The sequence below is a fragment of the Hypanus sabinus genome, chromosome 26 (genome assembly GCF_030144855.1).
Source record: "Hypanus sabinus isolate sHypSab1 chromosome 26, sHypSab1.hap1, whole genome shotgun sequence".
In the NCBI taxonomy this organism is placed as follows: domain Eukaryota; kingdom Metazoa; phylum Chordata; class Chondrichthyes; order Myliobatiformes; family Dasyatidae; genus Hypanus; species Hypanus sabinus.
The window spans coordinates 25110399-25130280 of record NC_082731.1 but is presented as its reverse complement, the minus strand read 5'-3'; positions in this window follow the sequence as shown (position 1 = coordinate 25130280).

Genomic DNA, 19882 nt, shown 5'->3' with positions numbered 1-19882 from the left:
TTTTTTTGCTCAAAATCCTTATTGCCGTTCCTCTTAACCTGTCATGTTGTTCTCTCTTTTTAAGGTATTTCAGAGATTCACAGTTCGTTTACTGGATATTATTATTTAATCTAATTCTATGCCTAGTCTGTCGTCAATCTTCCAGCGCTTTAAACAATATATTGGACTGTCCTTGTTTCCTATTCTGTTCTGCCCGTACAGACCTCTATTTCAGACCGGTATCCGCAGAACTTTCTCTTTGCACCTCGTCTATTCAGACCCTTATCTCTTAAGGCGGTATCCACGAGGATTTTCTCTATTTTCCCTTTCCCTGCCCGTTCAGACCTTCGTTTGATACGAAGCGGCATCCACATAGATTTACCAACGCCACGTGGAATTTTTCTTAACTTAACTTCTTATTAACTTATTTGTACTTACCTTCACTGCAATGTTCTTGATCAATCCTCTGAGCCTCCTGTTAACCCCCAGTTCTGCCAGATTCTTTGGACCGGAGAGATCCTTCAGCAGTGATTCCACACGTCTGAGACTTCAAGACTTCCCCAAAGACAACAGAATTCTTAGTCCAAATTGTCGCAAAAAGCGCTTACCTTTTGTTTGGGTGCACCCTTAATTCTGTTAGCCTTGTGGGGGTCCCTAGAGGACAGGGAAGCGTCCCTAATCTGCTGTTTCCTTTCCGCGGGTCTCTTTCCGGTCCTGTCGCGGTCGCCAATTTTGTCGTGGCTTCTCGTGCCCCACAAATGATTAGGAGACGCAGAAGATTCTTCAAGAAGGGTTAAACTTTAATTTGCAAATCAAAACTGAGACAGTCATGGAGCTAGTCACTGATTGCCCACCGATCTTTGTACATAACATGTTTTATAGCAATCTTCTGGTTTAGTTGCATTAGCATATGCAATTGGTCTATAGTTGCGTACCGCACTTACATCCGCCACTATTGTTTCTACCCATTGACTTAATCATGTTCTAATCTACATCTGTTATCTATCTTTTCTTCTACATTCTTAATATTTCGTTCTCCTGCTAAATTGGGTACATGCATACCAAATAGTAAACTCAGATTACATAATTTACATCTCTTAGCTTCCTCTAACACACAATTGTCTTCTACATTCCTAGGATTTCATTTTGGATACTTGCACAGCAAGCTGACTACGTAGTTTTGGTTACACATCAAATAATGCAACTTTTAAACTCGAATACCAACAGCTCCTTCTACTTTACGTTTGCCAACTCCGATCTCATGGCATTGTAATTTCCCTCAATCCACCGAAATAAAACTACGTTAGAATTTACGTACTACCTGTAAAATTTCATGTTGAGCTTAATCATATTTTGGTCACTGGCACCTAAGGCTTTTTTATTCCGAACCTCGCTAATCTCCTTCGGTTTATTGCATAACAGGAAGACATGTATAGTTGATTTCCCAGTAAGCTCAACGATAAACAGCTCTTAAAAACACATGCTTTAGGAATTCAACAAACACAATCTCTTGAGATCCATTAACAAACTGATTTTCTAAGTAGATCTGCACGTTAAAATCTCCCCTGACTGTCATAACATTGCCCATTTGACGGAATTTCCAATTGTAATCTGTGGTCTACATCCCAGGCAACTTTACAGGCTGTCAGCACCTGACCTGCGTTTGTCATCTGTAAATTGCAGTCTCCGATCTCTTCATTGTACAGTTTGGACAGTAGCATGCATAATAATTCACGATACCTGAACGGCTGTGTCGACTGAGGATTTCTCGTCTTTAGAGATAATTACTTAAGAATCTTCGCGTGAAATTGCTGAGTTACAGACACTGACAGCACAAGGTGGAGCAGCCTCATCCCACATCTCCCTTTCATGTCACTTACACTGAGGAATCTCTTTTTTAAAATAACAGTGTGTCTTCTTTAATTTTGGAAGACTGATAGCTGCTGCTACAAAGCGCATGGTTTCCGGGTGCAGGTCCTTAGGAAAATGATATCGATAGTGCAAAGTTTTAGGTTTTATAGCAGACATCAGTCTTGAAGTTACAGAGGAACACTCCGATCCTAAAATGTTTTTGAAGCATCACATAATATCACACTAACGAGCACACTGAAGGCTAACTGTTCAAACCCAGTTGTTTTATTGTGTTGACAGCCACTAGTCCAGTCTACAGTATGTGTGTCCCGTTGTTAGAAAGAGCGTAATCAGAGAGAAGAACAACAACTATATTTCACATCTACTATATTTCATTAAACTGGTTTGAATGCCCGACAGGCGGTTTGCACTACTGTGATTTATGGCTTTACTCTTCCCTCAATGCAATAGATTCCGCACTACTGAAATATTTACAGTTACGTACGTCCAGCGAAATCAGAGAATATAATGGGGTTAATTTAGATACGTGATGTATGTTTGAAGTTATCAGAAATGAAACGTACAGAGTGTTCCCTATTCCAGCTGTACTAGCACTCACAAAAATATCTATCAATAGGAAGGATTTATCTATTCATTAACGGTATTCGTTATTTTTGAATATCACAGTCGCTTTAAATTTACCATCTCTCGAACTTCATCACTGAGGTCAAAATCCTTATTCTCCAAATATCGCTATGCAGCTAAAATGTCCATTTCCTCATTTGCTAACATCAGCTGATTAGGATTTGCAGCAGAAACGCTTCCACACTCACTATCAGTAGCAGAGCGCCACAAGTCTGTGCGTTTCTTCCATTGCTTTACCATCGATATTATGCTTAATAACTGCCCGGCTACGAGTTTTGAGAATGATGTATTTAAGCCTAACGACGAAGCAAGTGTTTTTGTTTTTTTGTTCAGACTTCACATGATTACTGATAAGCATGTAAAAGAAGAGTTAAAATATTGCTTGAATGGTACCTCTACAACAGGCTCACGTTCAGGCGAAGAAGCCGACATTCCATCAGCAAGTCCTCATGAGTGAATGCAAGGTCCGGATACACAGAGAAAATCCTGGAAGAACTCAGCAGTGCAGAGAACATCTATGGCAAAATGTACTTTCGACATATCATACTGAGACCCTTCGTCAGGACTGAAGAAGAAAAGCAGAGATGTAGATTTGAAAGTTGAGGGGGAGGCGACAGAGAAACACGAGAGGTTCGGTGAAACTTGGTGGAGGAGGTTTGAGGCAAAGGGCTAGAAATGTGATTAGTGAAAGAGACAGTGGCCACTGGGAACACCACATTTTAGTTGGCTCGGTCAGTTTCTCCTTGTGTGCGTCGTGTATATCGGTGAGTGCCGACATAGTTTGGAAAATGTTTCACCGTGCAACTATGCTCCATCCGCGATCCCAAGTTCTGTGAGTGTGAAGGTTTGAGAAATCGATGAGATGGAAGTTAGGCGAAGTCTTTGCTAGATATATGCAATCCATCTGAAAAAAGCAGAAAATGTGTGTTCTGTAATGGAAAGATTCATGCGTAGTACAGATGCGGCAGAATTGAGTAAAATGCATATCATATTTATAAGCGACAGCGTGGGAAACATACAGCAAGATAACTGTCCTTCCATTAGTTTTACGAGGGATGCCCGCATAAAACATTTCTCCAGTGACGGGGACAGAGAAATCGATAAGAACGCAGTTGTCCCTCAAAAAATTTCAATTCGAATTGTGTCCATTCCTTCCCCTCCCTGTGATGAAGGTCAAGATCACTTCCTGACTCCTAAAATTCTGCCGAGTTTGTCCCGCTCCTGGTGGCACGGGCATACACCTTCTCTTCTCTTCACTTGCTCATCACCACGTTATGTTATAATGTTGTTGTTGATGGCGAACCCAAATGCAAGCCAAAGACACTGAAGTATTAGGAGTTGGACTAGGGTTATTGAGTTAGCAAGGCGAGTCCGGAAGAAACGACGCTGGGCAGGAAACACAGGCCTAGGACGAGACTAGGATTTAGGGCCTGGTCAAGAAATTGAACAAGAAATACGGGACCCGGACGAGGAATTAGGAACAAGGAGCCTGGACTAGATACAAGGATCTCCTGAATTAAGGCCTGGTCAAGGACCTGGAACCTCCGATCTGGTTGGGTCTCGGAACATGGGTCTTGACTCGGAATCGGAAACCGGGTCTGGGCTAGGACTTGGGACTAGGACCTTGGCAAGGGCAGGACGTGGCTATGGGTGAGGACGAGGTATTCCAGCACGGGACAAGGGATGTCCAGAACCTGGCTGTGTGAGGGACCCCTGGGATAGCTGAGGAAATCAGTGGCTGGGCGAGGAACATTGACTGGAAGAAGCACCAGAAATGAATGAGGACACGAAGCTCAGACTTGGACATGGCTGCAACTCGGTACCAGGACATGGTCATGGAGCACAGGAACACAGAGCCTTGGACTTGAGCGCAGTACCACCCAGCCTTAGAGTGAGGGAAGGAACACGGAACCATAGACTTGGGCACAGTAACACGGCGCCTTGGACTTGAGCACCGGATCATGTAGCCTTGGACTGGAGCACAGGAACACAGAACTCAGTCTGGGGTCCACTACGTTGGAACAGGACTTAGGGCCGCGGCTCCACACAGTCAGGACCCACCGCCCCCCTCCAGAGTTGGGAACAGGACGTTGGGCCGGGGCTCACACACAGAACACAGAGCCACGACCCGTTTGTTGGAACAGGGCTTTGGGCCGTGGCTTTTCACAGCGCCATGAACCCAGCTTATTAACAGGACCCAGAGCTAGGATTCTTCTTTGAAACGGACACTAAACACGTGGAAACAAAGAAATAGTTCCAACCTCAACAAGCGATAGTTCCTTAACTTGGCGTGGCAAGGCTACGGTCTCACTCCAGTGGCTGAACATGACGAGGATACTGACGAAGTTGCAGACCAATTTTGGGGACGAGATTTCAGACGGGGATTCGTATGGGAGGGGAGAGCGAGCGAGAGGGTGAGAAAAACTGTTCAGCTCCCAATATCTGTTAAAAAATAGCCATTTTAATTTTTCTAGATATAAATTTACCAACATAGTTTCAACAGACCCCTTTACATTCCAGGAATACTTGTAACGTTACATTGAACCTACTCAGATGGACGATTCACCTGAATTTCAAAACAGATGTCTCTATAAATTCTGGGTTCAAGAGGTACAGCAACCAGAAACCAATTTGGTTACTAAGTCTTTAACTGAAATTCGTCGCGTGCTCTCCTTTCAGAAAAAACGTTTACGAATACAATGGCAATATACACAACGATCCTACATCTCCGTGTATGAAAACGAGATCATTTTCGACCCAGGTTGATATTAACTTTTTCTCACATCCCCAGCCTCCATGTTCCATTGTCGGGGAATGGACGATTAATAACGAAATGTTGATATCCGCTCCATGGGGGAAAATGTTTTTGATTATTATTTGCATTTATTGTCTTGTGAATCCAATGTAGCCGAAATCCTCAGGACGTTGATTTCAGAACTTAAACCATACTATCTCTGCAGTCCAAAATAATACAGACAGACTTCTGGTCTTCATTTGTTCTCCCTCTCTTACTTCAGTTGTAAGTGCTTACCTTTCATTCAGTCATTTGAGTGTAAGTGCGTTGCAGTATCAAACAGCAGGTTTATGTTCTAAGGAGCCCTTATCGAACAGGTATCACAATACAATCGAGTTCACACTGAAATTTGAGAGTGAACAATTAAAATCCAGTCTGTCTAAATTTCAATGGAATAAAGGAAATTACAAAGACATGAGAGGGTAGCTGGCTGAAGTTGACTGGGAAGTTGCTTCTAGGTCAACAGAGCAACAATGTCTGGAGTATCGTCGAAAATGTGGGAAGTACAAGGTAGACATATTCCAAATAAGAAGACATTTTCAAAGGGGAGAATGACACTACTGTAGTTGAGAAGTGAAGTCAAAGCCGAAGTAAAAGCAAATATGTGGGCGTACCTGAAAGCCACATCTTCTGGGAAGGCAGAGCATTGGGGAAATTTTAAAAACTTTCAGAAGGAAATTAAGAATGTCATTCGAAAAGAAAAGTTAAATTATCTGAAAAAAGCTGGTGACTGATATCAAAGAAGATACTGAAAGCATTTTTTAATTATGTAAAGGGTAAAATAAAGGGTAAAATCGAGGGTAGATATAGGGCCAATACAAACTGTTCCTAGAGTAATGAGAAATACTGAGATGGCATAGGAATTAAATCGTTATTTTACATTAGTGTTAACAGTGGAAGACGTCTGCAGTATAGCGGACGTTCAAGAGTGTCAGGGAAGTAAAGTTGGCGCAGTGAAAATTAAGGCTGAGAATGTGCTCAGGAAGCTTAATGATCTGAGGGTTGATAAATATCCTGCACCTGATGGAATGTACCCTCCTGTCCTGAAGGATGCAGATGGATGGATTGGGGAGGTATTTACGATTATCTTTCAAGAATCGATAGATTATGGCATTATACCGGATGACTGGAAAATTGGATATGCTGCCACGCTATTTAGGAATGGTGGGAGGCAGCAGAAAGAAAACTATAGACCTGTTAGCCTGCCATCAGTGCTTGGGAAACTGTTGGAATTGATTGTTAGAAATGAGATTACGGAGTACCTGGAGGCACATGATAAGATAGGCCAACGCCTGCATGGCTTGCTGAATGGAACATCTTGCCTGATAAGCCCGCTGCTATTTTTCCAGGAAATTACAAGCAGGGTAGACAAAGGAGTTGCATTAGATGTGCCCTTTGACTGAAGCCCTTTGACAGGGTGTCGCACGTGAGACTGCTTAAGAAGATAAGAGCCTATGCAATTACAGAGTGCGTGAAACATGGCTGGTCGGTAGAAAACTGACAGAAAAAATAAAGAGATCCTATTCTGTCTGGCTGGTCGTTAACAATGCAGTTGCACAGGGTTCCTTCTTGGGACTGCTGCATCTTACAATGTTTGTCAATGATTTAGACAATGGCATTAATGGATTTGTAGCTAAATTTGCTGATGATACAAAGATAAGTGGAGGAGCCGGTAGTGTTGAGGACACAGAGATCCTGCAGAGAAAACTAGTTAGTGTAGGGGAAGCGGCAAATAAGTGGCAAACCAATACATTGTTGGAAAGTGTATGGCCATGCAGTTTGGTGGAAGCAATAAAGGGCGGACTATTATTTAGATGGGGAAAGGATTCAAAATGCACATACAAAGAGACTTGGGAGTCCTTGTGCAAGGTACCCCAAAGCAGGGGAGGCCAACATTTTACATTCCATGCGTGAATATTTTTCTCTCACTAGTTCACATGCGCCATACAACTCTTGTACCCCCATTCAATTCCTGTAGAAATATGTTAATGCAGAACTCGGGCGTGAATAAAATCGCATCTGAACTCTGCACGAAAAATAATTGAAGCATGGAATGTAAAATGTTGGCCCCTCCTGCTCTAAAGGTTAGCCGCGTCGATGAGCAGGAAGTGAAAGAAGGCGAATGCAATATCGGCAGTCATTTTTACCAGTATTTAATATAATAGAAGGGATGTGATTATGATGTTCTATAAAGCACTTCGTGAGACCATACCTGGAGTTTTCTGTGCAGTTCTGTGCACCTTATTTTTGAAAGGATGTGCAGGCATTAGAACGGCTCAGAAAAGATTCAGGAGAATGATTCCATGAATAAAAACGTTTTTGTATGAGGAACGTATGAAAGCTTTTGGGCTATATTCCCCGGAGTTCAGGAAAATGCTGGGGTATATCATTGAAACATTCCGGGTGTTAAAAGATCTGAAAAGATTATATATGACAAAGTTACTTCAAGGATTCTGGTACAAGAGGGCATGATTTCTGGTTCCAAGATTTCTTTTAGTAATAAAGTTGCGGAGAGTGGTAAATCTGTGTAATTTGTTTCCACGAGCGGCTGTGGAGGCCAGGTCAATGGATGCATTGAAACAGTGATAGACAGGTTCTTGATTAGCCAGGGTATCAACATTTATGGGGTGATAACAGGGGAGTAGGGATAACTGGAAAATTACATCACCCCATGATTGAACTCGATTGGCAGATTCGATTGTCCGAATGGCCTAATTCTGCTCTTATGTCTTATGGTCTTATGGTTTTGTAATTTGAAAAATGAAGGTATATATTTAATTATTATTGTAATTCCCAATTTTATTTTTATGTATTTCATTGTACTCCTGCCACATAACTATACTTTTCGCGATATATGCCAGTGAAAATAAACCTGATTATGACACTGATCTAGACTATGTCAGGGAGTGTCGCCACATTGTCTTGTGTGAATGAAGACCCCAGACCTTGCTGAAACGTTTGCTGTTGATTAATCTGTGAGAGATGCACTTCACCCGGTCGTAAGTGTATGTTTATTTCAGTCTGTAAAATTGCACCGACTGAGCAAACAGAGCATTAATGAAGTTAGGTAAGTCGAATAAAATCACGAATCAAATTTTCAACCAGGGACATGGTCTGAGAACAATACATTATGAGCTGGGTTTGGTATGATGGGTCTTCTGGTTTCTCGGTTGCACTTATTCTGCAGTTGAATAAGGAAGTTGATAAGTGGGGCAATTGAAGTGGCAATAATTTTCAGATGCACGCCGACGCGGCTGAATAATACAGAGAAGAAACGTGGAGAGGAAAAGTGAGAAATGTGGAGTGCAGATGGATAGACAGAGAGAGAAAGAGAGAGTGAGTGAATCTGTGTGCGTGTGTGTGAGAGAGAGAGAGAGAGAGAGAGAGAGAGAGAGAGAGAGAGAGAGAGAGAGAGAGAGAGAGAGAGAGAGAGAGAGAGAGAGAGAGAATGTACTCGTCCATTGTTCCCTAGGAAGTGGGAAGTGAGCAGCAACAAAAGCACAGTGTACAAACACACAGACTGTTATGTGAGTAACTGTCCATTCATTTAACAAAAAATGTCAATAAGCGACAGAGCAACGTGCATTCTCCAAAATGGTAAAGCACATCCACTCAAAGATAGAGGTCAGATGCACCACGTCATTACTTCTTTCAGGTGCATTTTACATCGGTATATTGGGGAGTAATATGTTAGTGAGCAAAAATAATTGGGGTGGAGTACATTGAAAGCCCTGCAGCGATTAGTGTGGGCATTCCTTTTCCGAAATACTCATATATTATAAGTTAATTAATTCCCATTAATATGATAGAATTGCAAATGGAAAAAAAAAACATCTTATCTGTTGTTCACTCCGGCCAACTCCAGCACCTCCAGCACCGAAACGGTTTCTTAACTCATTCCGATTATCCTGTCATCTACGCTGCTACGAGGAATAACTTGTTGTCTCTTACCAGGATACCTGCTGATCAACCGAAACAAATGATATTCGTGGCGATTAACGAGAGGAAACAGAGAATGAGTATATGAATAATGAGGGTTTCAACTTGTTCAGAGAGAGAGGGAGGAAAGGGTTCTGACACAGACGGAAATAATTAGTGAGCAGGAGGAGAATTGTTAAAAACTGAAAGAGAGAAAGTTTAAAATCCTCGTACAGATATTTCAAAATGCAGTTAAATTAGATATTCGTCCTTTGTAATTAATTTTATAATGAAGTTTATCATTAAACAAACATTTCCATAAGATGTATTTCAGACATTGTGTGGCGACCCATTTCCTGGCATATCCGAACCGGCTCACAATTAGCCAGCATTCCTGCAAAGGGAGATAGCCTACGGGGGTTTGCGAGCACAGAGCTTTGGAGCCTCTGCGCCACGGGGGGACAGATTGAGGGAGGCTTAAAAGCAAGGCTGGGTATTTCGAATAAAGTTTTTTCTTCGAATGCAGTTACAGACTCCGTGTCGTAATTTTAGCGCTGCGTGTAGCACACTGCTACAATTGGTGACCCCGACGGTCCAAACACTTTTTGGACCAGAAATGACCGACGCCCCCTCTGTTCATGCGGTTTCGTTGAAACTGCCGGGTTTCTGGACACAGCGACATCACCTATGGTTTCAGCAAGCTGAAGCCCAATTCCACGTTTGCAGATCACCTCAGAGGACACCCGCTACTACTACGTGGTGAGCTCCCTCGACCAGGACGCAGCGGCCCAGGTCGTGGAGTTTGTACAGTCGCCCCCGGCAGACGGCAAGTACAGGGAATTCAAAGCCCTGCTCCTCAGGACTTTCGGACTCTCACGGCGCGAGCTGGCTGCCCTTTTACTGCACCTGGATGGCTTGGGAGACAGACCTCCATCGGCTTTAATAAATGAGTTGTTGTCTCTGGCCGACGGACACACACCCTGCCTCATGTTTGAGCAGGCATTCCTGGGGCAGTTGCCTGAGGACATACGCCTGCTGCTGTCGAGACGCGGATTTCAGTGACCCCCGGAAGGTGGCAGCCCGGGCGGACTTGCAGTAGAACGCCAAAAAGGTGAGCGGGTCGTCCATCGCACAGATCTCCCAGCCACGCTCCCGGCAGCAAACCAGTCCAGGCCCGGCCGCAGAGCCCGCCAACCCCAGGGGCAGGGGTGGAGGGCCCAACGAACAATGGTGCTTCTACCAACAGCGGTGGTGCTCAGAAGCCCGCCCTTGTCGCCCGCCCTGCAAGTTCCCGGGAAACGCCAGGGCCAGCCGCCCGTGAAGGCTACGGCGGCTGGTCATCGGGATTGCCTCCTGTATTTGTGGGACAGGCGGACAGGACGCCGTTTTTTGGTTGACACTGGTGCTGAGGTCAGCGTCTCAACTCCGACGAGTTATGACACCAGCTGCAGGGCACCGGGTCCCCCCCCCCCCCCTTAGGACCGCGAACGGCAGCACAGTAGGGACCTATGACACCCGTCAGGTGCAGCTACAGTTCGGCTCCAGCCAGTTCACGTGGGACTTCACACGGGCCACCGTAGCCCAAGCGCTTCTGGGTGCGGATTTTTTTGCGGGCTCACAGCCTACTGGTCGACCTGCCCGGGAAGAGACTGGTCCACGCCGAGACCTTTCAGACGTTCTCCCTTGGTGCAGCCCAGTTGCCAGCCCCTCACCTCGGCTCCATCACGCTGTCCGACAATGACTTCACCAGGGTCCTGGCAGATTTTCCTTCGGTTCTGGCACCGCAGTTCACAGCGGCCATGCCCCGACATGGCGTACAGCACCACATCCCGACCTAGGGACCACCCCTCCACGCCCGTGCTCGGCGGCTTCCTCCGGACAAGCTCCGACTGGCGAAGGAGGAGTTCAAGAGGATGGAGGAATTGGTAATCATACGCCAGTCTGACAGCCCCTGCACATGGTGACCAAAGCGACAGGGGGCTGGAGACCATGCGGCGACTAACGCAGGCTGAACGAGGCTACCACACCGGACGGCTACCCTGTGCCGCACATTCAGGACTTTGCACGGAGCACGGATCTTCTCCAAGGTAGACCTAGTCCGAGGGTACCATCAAATCCCGATGCATCCGGACGACGTCCACAAAACGGCTCTCATCACTCCGTTTGGCCTTTTCGATTTCCTCCGCATGCCGTTCGGCCTGAAGAAAGCCGCACAGATGTTCCAGCGGTTAATGGACGTGGTGGGCCAGGGCCTGGACTTCGCTTTCATCTATTTGGACGACATCCTCATAGCCAGCAGCAGTCGTCAGGAGCATCTGTCCCACCTTCGTCAACTCTGCGCCCGACTGAGTGAGTACGGTCTAACAATCAACCCCGCCAAATGCCAGTTCGGGCTCGACACCATTGACTTCCTGGGCCACAGAATTACTAAAGACGTGGAAACCCCTCTGCCCGCTAAGGTAGATGCGGTCCGCCACTTCCCACGACCCACCACGATCAAAGGCCTTCAGGAATTCGTAGGTATGGTCAATTTCTACCACGGCTTCCTCCCTTCAGCTGCCTGGATCATGCGCCCCCTATTCGCCCTGCTGTCCGGTCCGGGCAAGGACATTACCTGGGATGAGGCGTCCGCCGCCGCTTTCTTTCAAACGAAGGATGCTTTGGCGAACGCCGCGATGCTCGTGCACCCCAGAGTGGACGTCCATACCGCCCTCACAGTGGACGCATCTAGCACGGCAGTCGGTGGGGTACTGGAGCAACCAGTGAACATCGCAGGTCGCTGGCAACCCCTGGCGTTTTCCAGCAAACACCTGTGGCCACACGAGCTCAAGTACAGTGCTTTCGACCGGGAACTGTTGGCGCTCTACCTGGCAATCCGGCATTTCAGGTACTGCCTAGAAATTCGGCCCTTCACCGCGTTCACGGACCACAAACCGCTTAACTTTGCGTTTACGAAAGCATCCGACCCATGGTCGTCCCGCCAGCAACGCCACCTGTCCTACATCTCTGAATACACGACGGATGTCCGGCACGTCTCGGGTAAGGAAAATGTCGTGGCGGATGCGCTTTCTCGCCCTACCATTCATGCCCTTTCCCAAGGGGTAGACTTTGAGGCACTGGCAGAGGCACAGCAGGGAGATGAGGATATTCCAATTTACAGAACCGCAGTCTCCGGTTTGCAGCTCCAGGACCTCCCCATAGGCCCAGGTGAGAGGATCCTACTCTGTGACGTCACCACCGGCCAACCCCGTCCCGTCGTCCCGGCACCTTGGCGGCGACGCGTTTTCGACTCCATTCATAATACGGCGCATCCCTCCATCCGGACAACTGTCCGGATGGTTTCCAGCAGGTTCGTTTGGCACGGACTCCGCAAGCAGTTCAGTGAATGGGCCAAAACGTACATGCACTGCCAGACGCCCAAGGTGCAGCGGCACACCAAAGCCCCACCGCAGCAGTTCCATCCCGTCCACCGGTGTTTCGACCACATTCATTTGGATATCGTGGGCCCCCTGCCAGTGTCGCGCGGAGCGCGGGACCTCCTGACTATCGTGGACCGGTTCACAAGATGGTCGGAGGCGATCCCGCTCACCGACACCACCTCCGACTCTTGCACCCGGGCTCTGATCACCACCTGGCTATCTCGCTTTGATGTGCCGGCCCAGATTACCTCCGACTGAGGCGCCCAGTTCACCTCCAGCCTGTGGTCAGCCATGGCCAGGCTTCTGGGTACTCAGCTGCACCACACCACTGCCTACCACCCACAGTCGAACGGGCTAGTGGAGCGTTTCCACCGTCACCTGAAGTCGGCACTCATGTACCGCCTGCGAGGAACTAACTGGGCGGACGAGCTTCACTGGGTCCTACTCGGCATCCGCACGGCGCCCAAAGACGATCTGCACGCCTCGTCGGCCGAGTTGGTGCACGGCGCGCCCCTGGTCGTCCCCGGGGAGTAATACCAGCCCCAACGGGGCAAGTGGAAGAACCCGCAGCAGTCCTGGGCAGACTACGCGAGAAGCTCGGTAACCTGGCCCCCATACCCACTTCGCAGCATGGGCAGAACCCGACCTGCGTAACCAATGACCTGCAGAACTGTAAGTTTGTGTTTGTACAAAGAGGCGGGCATCGGCCACCGCTGCAACGGTCCTACGAGGGGCCGTTTACCGTGCTCCGGAACAACGGGTCTACGTTCGTGCTGGACGTTGGGGGGAGCGAGGAGGTTTTCACGGTGTACCGACCCAAACCGGCCATTGTGCACCTGGCGCAACCGGTCGAGTTTCCGCCACCGCGGCGCAGAGGTCGACCTCCCACACAGGTTCCAGCCCAGACTGTAGACACTGGGGGGTGTATCGCCGGTTCTGGGGGGGGGGAAGGTTATGTAGCGACCCATTTCCTGGCACATCCGAAAAGGCTAACAATTAGGCAGCGTTCCGGCTAAGGGAGATAGCCTACGGGGGTTTGCGAGCACAGAGCTTTGGAGCCTCTGCTCCACGGGGGGCAGGTTGAGGGAGGCTTAAAAGCAAGGCTGGGTATTTCGAATAAAGATTTTTCTTCGACTGTAGTTACCGACTCCGTGTCGTAGATTTAGCGTTGCGTGCAGCACACCGCTGCAATTGTACATATATATATATCCAATATATATATATCATGTTATCATATATATCACAAATCTCCTCAAAGTATATATCTGCGGTGTACACTTAGAGAAAAGAGTGGAAAGAAAAAAAAAACACAAGCAAAAAGAAAGAACTATGTACAAGTAGGGAGTGATCTTTTTTTTTTTTTGCAACAGATTCATTGATTTGTGAGGAAAAAAAAAATCAGGCCTATAAGGCAGTCTGTAGTGAAACCATTTTACCCAGTATTAAACAAATTGTCCCAGTTTATGATTAACAGACGCTGTTATCTTTTGCATTTTGTAAATGTCCATTGTAAATTCCGTCCGTGTATTTAAAGTCGGGCTGTCCTTTGATGATCATTTCCTTGTAAAAGTTTTTTTTTACCAGCCACCAACAGTATATTCATTAAATATTTATCTCTTTTCAGCCATCCTTAAGATACATATCCAAAATATATGGTCTCTAAGGGTATTTCACATTTAAAGATGTCTTTCAGGGCAATCTGGATTCCCCTCCAATAGTTTTTGATAACAGGGCAGTCCCAAAAAATATGATAATGGTTTGCATTTTGATTTCCACAATTTCTCCAGCAAACAGGGAGGTTGTTATCATAATGGGATTTCTGAGAGGGTGTAATAAAATATCATCAAGTTTTTCCATCCAAACTCCCTCTATTTCTGTGAACTGGTACATTTCCCTTGATATCACAATATTGTTGTCCATTCTTCTTCAGATGTAATATTCCCTCCTTCTTTCCCCCATTTTGTTTTAATGTATGAAGTCGATTGTGTTTTATGATTTGACAAACCCTTATAGATGCTTGAAATGATTCTACTACCATGATCTGATTTATATGCTTTTCTAAAGAGCTCTATCGGGCATGTATTTGCCTTGCTTACATTTTTAAGCGTCTTATTAACATATTGTCGCATCTGAAATACCAAAAAAAATCTTGTTTTTCTAATGTGTTTCTCTTTAAGCATTTCAAAACTGAACCTTCTTTCATTATGTTGCAAAGAACTGTTATTCCTTTAGCTGTCCAGTCCATTCATCTAGCATCCAAATTAATTGGTGTAAAATCCGAGTCATATGCACAACATTTATGAATTGCAATATCTTCATCTAGATTATATTCCTTTACAGTAGTTTTCCATATTTTAAGCATCAATTTCACCCATGGGTTATCAATAGTATTTATGTACCTTTGTAGGTTTGTCTCAGCCAAAATTGCTTGTATGGGGATGCGAATCACCCGCTCCTCAATGATTTTCCATTGAGCGTCATATGATGGGTTGCACCAACATATCACAGCGCTCAACTGTGCTGCAAACTAATAATCTCTAAGAGAAGGTATGACCCATTCCATCGTCCTTTCCATTTCTAATTGCAAAGTTTTGAGAAGAACTCTAGGCCTTTTACCCTGCCAAATATACCTTTTAAAGCATCTTGTTCCATTCATTGAATTTATTTTGAATAATCTCTATTAGTAGGGTCTCAACGAGATATAATAGTCTGAGCAGTACAGGTATTTTTATAGACTCAATCCTTGAGCTGAGACTGAGAAAATGAATCAGGTTCCATCTTGCCACATTTTCCTTAATTTCGTTTTATTATAAAGGCTGATAATTACATTCTGATAACTTTGCCAAATCTTTAGGTATTATGATGCCCACATATTTGAAAGACTTTGTGTGCGATTACCAGGGGTATCGAACTTTAATTTCTCTTGTTGGGCTATAGTAATATGAAAGTAATTGGATTTTATCTATGTTGATCTTGTATCCTGAAAATTGACCATATTTTTCAGAGGATTGCATCAACGTAAGCAAAGAGTAATTTGGTTGACCTAGATATATCAAGATGTCATCTGCATAACAAGCCAATTTATGCTCTGTCCCTTTAATAGTAATTCCCCTGATATCTTAACTCTGTCTGATGTATTGAGCTAATGGTTGCAGATATAACGCGAAGAGTAGTGGTGACCATGGACAATTCTGTCTCGTGCCGCTTTCTAAGGCAAGACTATTTGATAAATATGGTATTCTAATACCTCTGGGCATTGCTGAACCGAGGACAAATATGTGACGCTTTACAGTAAAGCTCATGCAGAAAGCGTTCTTTAACAAAATTAGTGGATATTCTCCTTGTTAGAGATGCTGGGCTAACGCTGAGATCGCCAGTAAGCGAACCGCTGGTGCTGCTCTACTAATTAAAGGGACAGGTACACGAAAATCCTATCAAGAAGCAGTGACCGTTCAAAGTACCTGCAACCGCTGCAGAAGTTTCCCTTGGGAGAAGCCCACTTTCAAATTAGGACACTGAAGCAGTTAATTAAAGAAAGACGTGCAGAAAATTTAATTTAACATACAATCACATAAACACGGAAAAGCTACAGCACAGTGCAGGCTATTCAATCCACAATGTTGTGCCGAACATGCCCCTACCTTTGAAATTACTAGGCTTAGCAATAGCCCTCAATTTTATTAAGCTCCATGTACCTATTCAAAAGTCTCTTACAATATCTTATAGCATCCGTCTCCACCACAGTTGCCGGCAGCCCATTCCATACACTCACAGCTATCTGACTAAAAAAAACTTACCCCTGTCATCTCCTTATTACTTACTCCCAAGCACGTTAAACCTGTGCCCTCTTGTGACAGCCATTTCACCCCTGGGAAAAAAAAAATAAAAAGAAGCCGCTGGCTATCCACACGATCAATGCCGCTGATCACCTTCTACAAGTCTAATGATTAGAAGTGAACTCATTTATAAGGCACATACTATATATAATCGAGTAAAGGAACTTCACAGAGACATAACAGCATACAATATCAATTTCATCAATAGCTTATAAGCGAAATATTCCTTCACGTAAGAATATGCAAAACGAATTGTCGATCAACATGGAATTATTACAAAGTGGAAAAAACATAAACATGAATTATCCCAATTTCTGGAATGAGAGCAACATTAAATCAGCAACAATGCTGTAGAAGACAGTAAAGAAGACGACACCACCGGAAAAGAAAAAAAAAACAATACTTCAACATTTGCTGCACAACGTGACAGTAATTGCTGAAACACAGAAGCAGTGATTCCACAGAAAACCGATGAAGAAGCTGAGCTGACAGACAAAATTATGCTAAAATTCAAAAACACACTAACAGAATAGACGAACACTGAGCCAATAGAGTGCTCTAAATGCCAAAACAAAACAGCTGGTCAATATTTGTAAAATTATCAATGTCATATTCTCAACAAGTGTACATTACGACATTATTTAAGAAAACTAGAAACATTTGAAAGACTATCCAAATTAGCACTCTACATGTCATGAATATTAACAACGCTAAATGAAAAACCCGTGTAATCAAAATATCCAAGGCATTTTTATGGGGAATCCGGAAACTCACACGGTTATTGTCTCAATTTAAACACACTCTCTAAGTTACTGAAATCAACGAAAATAGGATATCAAATTAGAGGAAAATAAATCAATTATACTGAAATTAGATAAAACTTAAAAACATGGACGAGTGAATTTATAAGCACCGTCATCCATATATCTAAAGCGATATATTCAAATATTGTAGCATTTTAGAGAACTTTGGACTAGATAAATGCACAATATTAAAATTAAATTTGCAATAGTTCTACAGAATATAATATAGAACAGCAGGATACAACAGAACTGATGGATGAATATGAAACTGACAAGTATCTCATCTGGGATATCAGCATACAATTAAAGTAGATCATGGCACAAAAAGGGGAACAGTTTCTACAGAATTTACATCACATCTTAAGAATATCTGTCAAAGGGAGCTCAGCAACAAATATGCAAAAAAAAAAAACAATTTACACTTTTCTACAGCTCTATTAATGTATTATTTTGCAATTATATTTTGGTACACAACCGATTCAGAAATTTCGAAGAAAAAACATAAATCCAAAAAGAAAACCTGTCGAAAACATTACATGTACTCGACGCATTTCGACCAATACTACCTCGGGCAGAAGTACGCAGAGCAATAAAATAAATCTAAAAAAACATGCACAGCAGCGTGATAAATGTTGTAAGATTATATTCTCAGAAACGAAAACGAAGTTCAACACTCCATGCGGCGAGATTTTGCACTTCTGATAATATTAACGCAAATAACCTTATATGACATTAACCAGCACTCAAAAAGAAATAATTACGACAGAAGAAACATATAACCAAACAGATTACTAACGGTGATCTAAGCAGATGAGTTATCGAGAGGAAAGACTGGAACGAAGGGCTCAACGTTTGGTGTCTCAGCTCAGATACAGAGTGGTGCCTTATGGCAGTATCTGAACAGATGATGAACTCAAAATATAGCAAAATACTTAATATAAGACAAACCAATTAAATATGACAAATGGCGAAAATGCCAAGAGAAAGAAGAGAGTGTCCAACACATTACAGGATTCTGTAGCAGTTTAATTCAACCTGAATTTTACACATTGACAGTCATGTGGGAAGCATCATTTATCTCAATCTTGCTTGAAAATGCAATCTCCTGAAGGAGGTCATGCATTACTCTCGGTAAAAGTCTGATCCAGGTTTAGAGTTAGAGTTCTGTACATTACATTCTGACCGATCTGCTAGGACCATTATAATCAGCATATCTGGCTCAGGTGATCATGGTATACGGCAGAACCCAGTCATGATCAATATTCTTCAGATATTGTCTGCCTGACGTCAGTGGCTGAATAACCAAGACTTGTGATAGACCACAGCGGAGGCTCATCAATGAACATATGAGGAGCGTTTGGAAGCTTTGGAACTACAGTCACCTGGAATTTAGAAGAATGCGGTGGAAGTCATTGAAAACTCACGAATGTTGAAATGACTATAGGGTGCATATGTGGGCGATGTTTCCTCTGTGGTGGGAATAATCGGATCTAGAAGGCACAGCCTCAAATTTGAGGGGCAACAATTCAGTACAAAGGTATGGAGCGGCCACTGAAGGACTACAATTCAAAACAAACCTCATGCCACAGACTGCAGTGGAAGCCGAATCGGTGCCTTCATTTATTAAGGAAGCTCACCTTTTCTGTTCGGTCGGGGACTCAAAGGATATCACGAGAAAGCAGGTGTACGGAATTGAGTGGGATGCGGAATCAACGATAATGCGTTGGCAGAGCATACACGATGGGGATGACAGCCTGTAGTTATGATAGTTTCCCTCTGTCAGTTTTGTTATTCGAAAACAGTGAAGCGGCAGGATTAACAATAGTACCGCAGATCTACCGATACCAGGCCGGTGTTAACTGTGTAGAGACGTTCCTCACTTAGTCAAGGAAATTGACATAAATTTGAGGTCATTACAATACTGAAAACTAAGGTGCGGAAAAATGCGGTAAGTTCCTCAAACTCATATTGAAGAAAGGTCAGTTAAGTAATAGAGCATTGTATTTCTGCGTGTTCACTCAGTCTGTCCGCGACAGGCTGTCGTGGTTTCCTTTCAGTGAGTTGAAAAGGCAGTACACTTTCCTTCGGCTTCAAAGCAAACAGCGTCACATGTGGTGATCAACCAACAGCAGACCTGAGAGGACTGTATACACGAGAGAGCTTTGCTTTCTGTATACTTTCCGCTGCCTTTTGCACCTTAGGTGGGATAAGAATTCAGACAGACCCTCAATTCATTAAAGTAAAACATAATGTCCACGTATCACCGCAGAAATCTTGATCGCTCTGAGAAATTCAAACCGTCTTCATACCTGTCGCTACTTTCCGGAGCAGTTTGTATATGTACTGTTCAAAATTTCACGTCTGCAGAATTGATTCAAATTTGATTTCGTCTTTCACAATCAACAATATTTGGTTAAGGAGGGGGGCACCCTGACATTAACGGGTTTCAGTAATAGACCCTCCTCTGTCAGTACGTTACTGAATGAGATCGTTCCTCGTGTCATCGCGCCTGGTCTGAATTTTTTGCATGTCGCAATTAAAATATATATTAATTATTTTTCCCGTTCTGTCAACATAGCCCGAATGTTCGCCACAATATATTGGTTCCGGTAGCGACTGACAGAAGACTTATCCGGA